Source organism: Schistocerca nitens, chromosome 6, assembly GCF_023898315.1.
Source record: "Schistocerca nitens isolate TAMUIC-IGC-003100 chromosome 6, iqSchNite1.1, whole genome shotgun sequence".
NCBI lineage: Eukaryota > Metazoa > Arthropoda > Insecta > Orthoptera > Acrididae > Schistocerca > Schistocerca nitens.
Genome location: NC_064619.1, coordinates 571,022,881 through 571,035,073, shown reverse-complemented (window position 1 = coordinate 571,035,073; position 12,193 = coordinate 571,022,881). Strand labels below are relative to the sequence as shown.

General features: G+C 44.4%; 1 protein-coding gene across 3 annotated transcripts in view; it reads left to right on the top strand.

Moving 5' to 3' along the window:
- Positions 1–12,193, top strand: part of LOC126263115 (cytochrome P450 3A19-like) — a 157,212-nt gene that overhangs the window by 35,317 nt on the left and 109,702 nt on the right. The gene's annotated exons all lie outside the window — the stretch shown is intronic.

The window sequence follows — 12,193 nt, the reverse complement described above, 5'->3', positions numbered from 1 at the left end:
AGCAATACTCCCAAACCCAACTATTCCACTAGTTATGTAAGAATATATAGAATATTTTTGTCTTTTCCTTACAGCGGACATCTCCTGAAGATAATTGTTGCTGAATGTGTTTCAACCAGTTCTTGTTGGTACATAAGGAGCGTCTGTCTGACTTCTGTAGTAGTGTGAGGTGGAAATTGTTTCTTGAAGGAGCCAAAGGGTACTTGTTGGATCAATCCTTTGCGCGACTGAGAAAATAAAACCCACACACTCACAACATCTGGCAGTAGAATACATGTAGTGGTACCATTGTTGCTAAGATTGTAGGGCAGGCAACTTTCAGAGGAGGTAGTATTGACCAATACAAGAAAAATGTCCAGTAAATGTGTGCTCGAAAATGCGTACCTTAAAAGCTATGAGCACTTGTTCAATAGAGGAGATGTGTATCAAGCAGCGAAGATGAACAAATACTCCTAACTCCTCAGGTATGCATGTTAGAGCCCATGTGTACTAGACATTTCTTTCCTTGTTTCGGTCCATGTTACCAACTCTGAAGGTTGCCTACCCTACAATCTTAGCAACAACAGTGCTACTATACGTATTACACTGTCAGAGGTTTCAGAACGGTTTTCGCTTATAGCTTTCGACTCGTTTGTTTCCGATACGACAAACCTTACCTCAGACTGATACAATTCTCCATCGTCCTAGAATCATGGAATCGCCCTGTATAAACATACATTTGTAGTCGCCAGCGCCTGTAGCTTTGACACTCTGTAGCGTCGTTGGATGACGCTCCTGGGCATGGGTTCCCGTCCAAAATATTATGTACTCACTCCCCTCTACAATTTCTACATGTTTGTAACCGGATTTCCCGAACACGCTCTACATAAATCCTCGTATAGATACCAGGTGCATCTGAGGATGAGGCAATAAAAACAAACTGGCAGGGCTTGGCAAATGACCCCACAATATAAACAAATGCATCGCATTGCTTATAAGTAGGTGGAAAGATCTGTATAATTACGCAATCGGCGAACAAGTACTGGAAGCAATCACACCCATTTAATATCTGGGACTATGCGTATAGAGTTATTTAATGTGGAACGACCATATAAAACTGATCATAGGCAAGTTAGTTGGTAGACTGAGATTCGTTGGATGAAAACTCAGCAAGCGTAGTCCACCTATGAAAGAAGTAGGTAACAAAATCCTCGTGTGAATGATACTTTAACAGTGCTTGACAATTTTACAGGGTAGGGTTTGTTGAGGAAGTACACTGCTGGCCACCGTAAATGCAACACCAAGAAAGACAAGAGGTAGCACAACAAAATTTATTTTGTAGATAACATGTTGACCAAGTATCAAATGATTACGTCTACAGACGTCTGTGACATGTGGTTCCTGCCAGAATCAGTAGCCAGAGTAGCCGCCATTGTTGGAGATCACCGCTGCCACACGTCTCGGCATTGAGTCAAAGAGACGTTGGATGTGTTCCTGGGGTACAGCAGCCCAAGCAGCTTCCACACGTTGCCAAAGATCATCTGCTGTGGCAGCTGGGGATGTAATCTGGGTCACTCGTTGACCAACCATGGACCACATGTTTTCTATCGGCGAAAGATCTGGAGAGCGAGCCGGCCAGGGAAGCAATTCAACCTGGTTATTGACGAAGAACCTTTGGACAATGCGTGCCACGTGTGGTCGCGCATTATCCTGTTGAAATATGGCTGTGGCCACGCCCTGAAGGTAAGGAAGGACAACTGGCTCCAGCACCTCGGATATGTAGCGCCGGCTATTTAAAGTACCGGCAATGCGTACTAGAGGCGTGCGAGAGTAATATCCAATACCACCCCATACCATAATACCCGGTGCAAGACCAGTGTGGCGGTGCATAATGCAGCTGTCCAGTATCCTCTCTCCACGGTGTCTCCACACTCGAATCCGACCATCGTGGTGCTGCAGACAGAAGCGTGCCTCGTCAGTAGAGACAACGTCATTCCATTCTGCCGTCCACATCCGTCTGTCATCACACCATTGGCGACGGAGACGTCTGTGGTTCTGCGTCAATGGTAGACGAAGCAATGGACGTCTTGCGGACAGACCACTCTACTGTAAACGGCGTCGAATGGTACGCGCAGACACTAGATGATGCGTTACAGACGCAATGTGCTGTGCTATGGTTCGGGATGTCACTGAGCGATCCGTCACTGCCATGCGCACAATTTGCCTATCAGCACGTGCAGTGGTGCACCGAGGTGAATGCGATCGACCACGTCGGTCCGTCGTACCCTCCTGCATCCAACGGTCACATATCCGCATTACAGTTGTTTGGTTTCGTCCAACACGACTAGCGATTTCTCTGTATGATAATCCACAATCTCGGTAAGCCACTATATTTCCTCTGTCGAACTCGGATACTTGATCAAAAGATGTTCGCTGTTGTTTACGAGGCATAACTGATCGTCTTGTGAAACAACCACAAGGTAAACACACGTGCCGAACGTACACTCGTCGAAATCGCCAAGCCTTAAATGGCGCTATGAGGTGGCGCCACAGGCGCGCGTGATGTGCGTCTGCGCTGAAATTCTAATCAGTTGCATATCTCATCGCTGCAAACTCGTGGTGTAAATTTCACTTGATTCGGATGCTTCCTTCAGGGTGTTGCATTTACGGTGGCCAGCAGTGTAGGTAAGATCCCCAGAATAGGAGCGCCCTTCGTCACATATTGATATAGTAAACGCGAAAACGACAAGGAGACATACAATAAAGTAGCTTGTGAGGTATAGATGTTGACGTAAATTTCGTTAATGACCGCAGCATGTGAATACTTGATGTTCGTTGTTGTTCCGAAACACTGTTTCTCAGCCACTTAGCCATAAAAATTGCGTCAGGGTAAAGGAGCAAGTTTACCTTTCTTTCCCATGGAGATAGATATATATTTACGTATTTCTTCGTGTTACACACGCCATCTACGTGACATTTACATTGTCATTTCCACAGCAGATGATTTGTCATAATATTCTGGCTGATCAGTGCGTACGTTTAATTAATACCAGTGTGGCTTACAAGCATAACAGATACAAAAAAGAGACAAGATGTGACGAATTTTACTGTTCCCGTGTCCATCGTTAAATATGGCACATACCTATACCAACAGAGGGCGCCACAAGCCACATAATTATGATACGATGCCATTGCGGTGTCCATCGTTAAGTATGGCACACAGCTAAACTGCAGTTGCAGACCATGTTCTGGATGTCTGTGTAGTACAGACGTCAAGAACTACGCCTTGTGCAAGCAGTGGTGGCCGACCGAACATCATCCAGAGAAGAAATCCGTGCACATGTTATGCGTGGCGTGTCATCAAGGAGCATTGGGAACCATCTGCTTACTACAGAATTAAGATCACTCGTGCCTTTGGCCAGGCTACCACCGACAAGACGACATCGCCAAGCACGGACACTCTGATGTAGTGAAAGAGTCGACTGGAGAATAGAATGGCGCTCTTCTGTCTTCAGTGATGCGAATAGGTTCTGTCTGTGAGCAAGTGATGAACATACACGCGTGCGATGTAGAACTGGTGAGCGGCATCTTATGGAGTGCATCTGCCCACGAGACACATCTGCCACCAGCTTTATGGTGACGGAGGGGGGGGGGGGGGGGAGCTGCAGGAGGTACAACTCGCGGTCATATTTTCATATTTGGTGCTTCTGCAGAATAAAGTAACCAGAGCTCTGTCTGATTCTTCTCGCAGTGTCATATATCCCATATCATCTTCATCTACGTCCACTTCCCTTTCCACAATATTGCTTTCAAGTTCATCTCCCTTGTATAAACCCTCTATAAAATCCTTCCACCTTACAGCTTTTCCTTCTTTGTTTAGGATTGGTTTCCCATCTGAGTTTCTAATAGTCATACGGCTGCTTCTCTTCCCCAAAAGGCCTCTTTAATTTTCCTGTAGGTGGTATCCATCTTTCCCCAACTGAAATATGCTTTTAAATCCTTACATTTGGTCTCTAGCCATTCCTGCTTAGCCATTTTGCACTTCAAGTGAAACTTATTTTTTTTTAAACGTTTGTATTCCATTTCGTCTCCGTCATTGGCTGAATTTTTAAATGTTCTCCTTGCATCAGTTAAATTCAATATCTCTATTATTATCCAAGGATTTCTACTAGGCCTTACCTTTTTATCTATTTGATTCTCTGCTACCTTCAATATTATATCTCTTAAATTTGCCCTGCATTCCTTTCCCTGGTCTAGTCAGCCGTTGCCTAATGCTCCCTCTGAAACTCTGGTTCAAATGGCTCTGAGCACTATGGGATTTAACTTCTGAGGTCATCAGTCCCCTAGAACTTAGAACTACTTAAACCTAACTAACCTAAGGACAGCACACACATCCATGCCCAAGGCAGGATTCGAACCTGCAACCGTAGCGGTCGCGCGGTTCCAGACTGTAGCGCCTAGAGCCGCTCGGTCACCCCGGCCGGCTCTGAAACTCTCAACACTCTAGTTCTTTCAGTTTATCCAGGTCCCATCTCCTTAAATTTCTACCTTTTTCCAGTTTCTTCAGTTTTAATCTACATTTAATAACCAATAAATTGTGGCCAGAGTGCGCATCTGCCCCTGGATATGTCTTACAACTTAATATTTGGTTCCGAACTCTCAGTCTTAGTATTACATAATCAATCTGAAACCTTCTCCGGTGTCTCCAGGTCTCTTCCAGAGATTGATTCTATAACAAACATAGGGTGGGCGACACAATGAGAATTCATTAATAATAATTTTTTTGAAAAAATTTACAAGATAAATACTCAACTTAGTGTGATGAACGAATGTGGCACTGAAGCAAAAGTTATTAACACTGCTCTAATCTAACACAACGTACATTAGCTCCATAATCTGATAGTTGTTCAGTCCGGACTGCTCTCAAACAGTTTATGGTTCATAATCACTTTTACGCACAGCATTGACTATCCGATTATAATCAGCCGTTGATAGCTGATGGGGTATAACTGCAGCACCGCAGATAATTGCTCGGTAACTGCTGGCCTCCTACAACTGCGGACCGAGTAAAGCTGTGCCTCTGCATTTACCTGCCAAGGGCGTAAGGATGTCCATCTGTGATCTACACTGCCGGAAAATAAAAATGCATTTACCTCAAGGACAAAGTCACTTTATTGACAATTGATGTGACGGGTAGTTTCAGTAAAGGACGGAGGCCCAAACATTAGCATCAACGCACAGCGGACCCCTCTCTGGCGCATGTATTCTCGCATGCAAACGGTGATAAAGGTGCCGAATGGCATTCTGCAATAGACTGTCCGAAGCGTCTTGGGCCTTTTGTTGCAAACGGCGTTGTTTCTTGCAGACCCATTTCCCGCTTCATCATGTCCCATATTTCTGCAATTGCCGAGAGATCGGGTGATCTGATGGCCAGGCAGGTGTTATACACCACGAAGAGCACGTTGCGCCATAGTATCCGTTACGTGGGCAATCAATGTCCTGCTGAAAACGCACATCGCCTTCCTGTCGAAGTAAGTGCGTTAGCGTGGGCGTAACGATCTGTGCAATGTAGCGGCTGCTGTATTTTACGTACTATAAGATGCCCTTTCTTCTTCCAAAAACTGACTCCAAAATTCATGTTCGTCTTATACTCGGAATTAATATAAAAATTTCCAGTCTTTAATTTAAAATCTCCGCACGTCTTATACTTCACAACTGCTACCTCTCGATGTCTCAATAAACAAACCATTTAAAGTGTATATGAGACAGGAATGGAACAAATGGCTGATGGATGAAACCCAACATGAATTCACGCCGAAGGGAGATTTAAAACAATGGATAAAACAGTCGTGATCTAGAGTGAGAGAAGACATTATTGTTAAATCTTTCATCAGGTGCAGCATTTTGCAGACTATAAGACACACTTTAATTTTTAAGCAAGTTTATTAAAAAGTAACATCTTTACCACTTTTATTATTATATTGCAAAGCCAGACTAAAAAAATTTCTTAGTTTATAAAACTGAACTGACCTTTAAAATCCCTGAAAACATGCTGTAGATGTCAGTGAAGACCATCTTATATATGAAGAGGATTACGATAACGAGGAAGAAGAAGAAGAAAGTGCAGATGACGATTTTCACGGGTTTTGAAGGTCAGTTCGGTTTTATAAAGCAAGAATTTTTTTGGTCGGGTAGTCTGGCTTTGCCGGCCGCGGTGGCCGTGCGGTTCTGGCGCTGCAGTCCGGAACCGCGGGACTGCTACGGTCGCAGGTTCGAATCCTGCCTCGGGCATGGGTGTGTGTGATGTCCTTAGGTTAGTTAGGTTTAAGTAGTTCTAAGTTCTAGGGGACTTATGACCTAAGATGTTGAGTCCCATAGTGCTCAGAGCCATTTGAACCATTTAGTCTGGCTTTACAATCTAATAATAAATATAGTAAAGATGTTATTTTTTAACAAAATTGCTTAAAAATGAAGGTGTGTCTTATAGTCCGTAAAATTCGGTACTGGTTACTTTATTCTGCAGAAACACCAAATATGACCGCGAGTTGTAGCTGAAGCTCGCCTGCCTCCCAGCCCCCCCCCCCCCCCACCTCACCATAAAGCTTTGGGGTGGTGGGGTGGCAGATGTGTCTCATGGGCAGATACACTCCATAAGAGGCCGCTCACCAGTTCTACATCGCACGCGTGTATATTCATCACTCGCTTACAGACAGAACCTATTCGCATCACTGAAGACAGAAGAGCGCCATTCTGTTCTCCAGTCGACTCTTTCACCACACCAGAGTATCCGTGCTTGGCGATGTCGTCTTGTCCGTGGTAACCTGGCCAAAGGCGCGAGTGATCTTAACGAGTGATCTTAATTCTGCAGTAAGTAGATGGTTCCCAATGCTCCTTGATGACACGCCACGTACAACATTTGCACGGATTTCTTCTCTGGATGATGTTCGGTCGGCCACCACTGCTTGCACAAGGCGTAGATCTTGACGTCTGTACTACACAGACATCCAGAACATGGTCTGCAACTTTGAGAATGTTCCACAGACCACTGCTGAGAACAACGACCCACCAGCGATACACAGTGCCCACTCGGCTTCCCGTAGGCCCCGTTCAAATGGAGTCCGTACGGGTCAGTGTGGTATAGAATGAATGTTGCAAACACTGCTCACCTCTAAGCTCTGCACAGTTACTGCCCCAAGAATAAAAATAGAGGGCGCACAAACGGGCCTCCTGAGCGCTATCTGATCTCCGATGACCCTAACAAATGAATCACCAACACTACAACATCTCAGTATCCACCTGCTGTCGCTGAATACTGTCCTTGGAGATGGCGGATGCAGAAAGTAGTCCCTGGTGTCAGTGTCCTCTGTGGCGGCGGAAACAACTTTCGGCGGAATGAGCGGGCTATTTGTAAGTCTTGTGGTGGAAGCAGAATGAGGCCCATCTATATGGCTTCGTATCATAATTACACTCATGGAAATGGAAAAAAGAACACATTGACACCGGTGTGTCAGACCCACCATACTTGCTCCGGACACTGCGAGAGGGCTGTACAAGCAATGATCACACGCACGGCACAGCGGACACACCAGGAACCGCGGTGTTGGCCGTCGAATGGCGCTAGCTGCGCAGCATTTGTGCACCGCCGCCCTCAGTGTCAGCCAGTTTGCCGTGGCATACGGAACTCCATCGCAGTCTTTAACACTGGTAGCATGCCGCGACAGCGTGGACGTGAACCGTATGTGCAGTTGACGGACTTTGAGCGAGGGCGTATGGTGCGCATGCGGGAGGCCGGGTGGACGTACCCCCGAATTGCTCAACACGTGAAGCGTGAGGTCTCCACAGTACATCGATGTTGTCGCCAGTGGTCGGCGGAAGGTGCACGTGCCCGTCGACCTGGGACCGGACCGCAGCGACGCACGGATGCACGCCAAGACCGTAGGATCCTACGCAGTGCCGTAGGGGACCGCACCGCCACTTCCCAGCAAATTAGGGACACTGTTGCTCCTGGGGTATCGGCGAGGACCATTCTCAACCGTCTCCATGAAGCTGGGCTACGGTCCCGCACACCGTTAGGCCGTCTTCCGCTCACGCCCCAACATCGTGCAGCCCGCCTCCAGTGGTGTCGCGACAGGCGTGAATGGAGGGACGAATGGAGACGTGTCGTCTTCAGCGATGAGAGTCGCTTCTGCCTTGGTGCCAATGATGGTCGTATGCGTGTTTGGCGCCGTGCAGGTGAGCGCCACAATCAGGACTGCATACGACCGAGGCACACAGGGCCAACACCCGGCATCATGGTGTGGGGAGCGATCTCCTACACTGGCCGTACACCACTGGTGATCGTCGAGGGGACACTGAATAGTGCACGGTACATCCAAACCGTCATCGAACCCATCGTTCTACCATTCCTAGACCGGCAAGGGAACTTGCTGTTCCAACAGGGCAATGCACGTCCGCATGTATCCCGTGCCACCCAACGTGCTCTAGAAGGTGTAAGTCAACTACCCTGGCCAGCAAGATCTCCGGATCTGTCCCCCATTGAGCATGTTTGGGACTGGATGAAGCGTCGTCTCACGCGGTCTGCACGTCCGGCACGAACGCTGGTCCAACTGAGGCTCCAGGTGGAAATGGCATGGCAAGCCGTTCCACAGGACTACATCCAGCATCTCTACGATCGTCTCCATGGGGGAATAGCAGCCTGCATTGCTGCGAAAGGTGGATATACACTGTACTAGTGCCGACATTGTGCATGCTCTGTTGCCTGTGTCTATGTGCCTGTGGTTCTGTCAGTGTGATCATGTGATGTATCTGACCCCAGGAATGTGTCAATAAAGTTTCCCCTTCCTGGGACAATGAATTCACGGTGTTCTTATTTCAATTTCCAGGAGTGTATTTTGGCTTGTGGCTCCTTCTGTTGGCATAGCTGTGTGCCACATTTAACGATGGATACGGTAACAGTTAAATTCGTCACATCTTGTCTCTTTTCTGTATCTGTTTTGCTTGTAAGCCACACTGTTATTAATTAGACGTACGCACTCATCATCCAGAATATTACGACAAATCATCTTCTATGAAAATGACAGTGTAGATGTCACATACATGACGCGTGTAACACGAAGAAATGCGTAAATACACATTTATCTTCATGGGAAAGAAAGGTAAACTTGCTCGTTTACCCCTGACGTAATTTTTATGGCTACGTGGCTGAGAAACAGTATTTCGGAACAGCAACGAACATTAAGAACTTTGCAGTGAACACATAGTGCGTAGTGGGGCGATCACTCTGTTGTAGAAATAATTCAAAAGCCAACATCGCTTATGGGGACCACACTCTGCTTCTCTAACCCATCTTCATTTAGGTAAGTATTTGATCCATTTCTGAAAAACCTATTTGATGCAGGACCTTAATATTTTTACTGTATGTAACATGATGCCAATAGAGTCAACAGTACTAAAATCGACTTTATCCATTTTATAGTTTTCAAGAAATACTTTTATAAATTTATTAACAAAAATATTAATGTTTTTCTGCAGAAAATATTTTTTTGTGAACTTCCTAATCGGGGAATATTAATGAATGTAGTACCAGAGATGGCTTTTTATGTTATGCAGAGTCTCTGAAATTTTCATTCATTTATCTATGATAGTTTCTGATATGATTGGGCATATGTACTGAAAATTTTAGTTTACAGGAAATTGACTTTAAAGAAAAAACTTTTGAATTTTTTACTTACAATTAATTAAAACTGTCCTGCTGCATATGATGACCAATCTTTGGCCTGTAACAGGTCTCCCAGCTTCTTTTTCACCTTCCTGGATGTTTGTCTTGCTTTCTTGGCCATATTAGATGCAGACCTGTCTGCATCGGCTATCCTCATTTTGTCGCAATGTTGCAGCCCAGTGATCATATTTTCACAAGGATTAATTCCCAGCTTTTTCAGTGCCCAACACTTTCCAATATTACCACAATTGAATGTAACAACAGCATCATGAACTCCTAGTTTCATTGTATGCATGTCTACAAATACAGTTTTAGGAAGGCGGTTCCAAATTATGCTGTTGAAACATTCATTTGCTTTCTGTATCTGCCCATGCAGGCATTTCCTTAAAAGGACAGGATGAGTCAAGTCTCTGAAATTAGGTTTAATTGCTGTAATAACAGCAGCAGGGAGAGAATGTTGGTGAGAATAAGATTCTCCCGTTGCCTGAGACCTATTGTATTTGCTTGTATTTGCACCACGAATTTTCTCCTGATGGACACAATCCATGACATGGCTTATCATCAGTAGATGACTTATGGAAGAATATGGCCCAAACATCTCTCTTAATTGCCCCCAGATTTTCTTTATTTCTCCTAATTGCCTGCCCATAGTATACCTGCAAGTTTTCTATCTCAGTTTTTGTTAACCGACCCTGTCCGGTCAACAATTTTCCATCTTCTAATTTTTTTCCTCCCGTATCAACAGATAGTTTCCTCAGCCTTGATCCCAAACGTATTTGAACATGGCCTACACATTCTATTTTGCTAATAATGGCATCTCCATATGGCTTAGAGGTCACCGCATTGTTGTATGCCTTACTGTCACAATCGCACAAATATTTGGTGTACCGTACGCCTCTTGTTTCTATGGAGCGATGAAATATTTGTTGTACTCCATGAACTTCCATACCACCACTTGTTCCTTTAAAATTAGCCACACAGTTGTGTTCTTTATGTTCATTGACTTTACAACATTTGCAATATTTAGACATAATCTCCACATCTAACACTTTATCGGTGTCTACACTCGTGGCGTTCACTACTCCATTCAGAGAAGTATGTCCTCTTTTCTGCCATCTTCCATCAAGTGCAACTGCAATATCCGAACATCCATCATTTTCTTCCACTGCTTCCCTAGCAGCCAGTTTCATTCTTTCCTCACTGACCTCACATACAGCTTTCTCTAATATTGCAGTCAGTTTTTCAAATTTATTTGGTGGTTGATGTAAGTTTATCACTGAACGAAATGTTCTCCCTGCAGCCATGCCCTTGCCAATTGATCGTAAGGCATAAACTAATCTAGTATTGATTTCAATAGGGGCCACTTGCATCTGGTTTTGAAGAATTCATAAATTAAATCACAGCTGAGCATTTAGTGCAAATTAAATCCAAAGCAATTGCTAGGCCTTTTCCCCCACTGGCACTCTCACAAATTTTCACACTCTGCGACTCACCACAATGTCTAGACTCTAGATTGTACAAGTTTAGAAATTACATCTGATAATATTGTCAAATTTATAATAATGTTACTGCACCCCTTGTCACTTACAGAAGATTCATTGTAACTCTCTTGAAATGGTGAGAGCTTCTTTGATAATGCACTTGTTGAAGAACTGCAATAAGAAACATCGTTGCCAGGCGGCATAACCTAAACTTGTTTCCTCTAAATTGTCGTTTCTTGAAAATGCCTTTACGTTTCGTCATCTTCAATAAACACAACAAAACACACGTAAACAAGCACTGCAAACGTAATTATAACAACTACTCGCAATCACACTTGAACAAAACTAACCACATATGTGAAAGCGTGTTGTTTACAAACAGCAGAAAGGAAAGGATACCGACCGTTGCATTCCAAGGATAGCCAACACGCTCTGGAGTAAAAAAAAATCCATAACGTGCAATGTAGGGGATATAAAGACCTAAAATATATGCAGAAAAGCGGGTGACAGAAAAGTGGGCGTGGCATATAAACACACGTGGTAGGAAAACGCTCTTTCAATGCTCGAAAAATAATAAAAAAAAATTTTCAGCAAAATCCTTTTCAGAGTATTTAATCTATCGAAATATAATGAAAACCGAAAATCGATTTTTTTGTGACCTGAACCATGGAGTGGTCCCCTTAAATACTGTTTACTGGATAACCGGTTTCAATACACTAAAGGTGCCATCATCGGATCTGAATGTAGATTAACATTTATAAACCATTTAGACATAACGATACAAGAGGCAGACCAGCTGATAGAAAATCATTGTCGCAAAAAATGAAAAACAACTGCTCTCATGGTCATTCTTTTCCATATCTTATGGAAAAGTCACCCCTTGAGGGAGAAGAGACTTCTCGAGTGCAAAATGCGAATTCTCAGTCCCCCAAATGCATCAATTTTGCTTCGCTGCTTAACCATACCAACTAATACCCATCATGACCCGCGGCCAATCGTGTAGTTTGAACGTCCA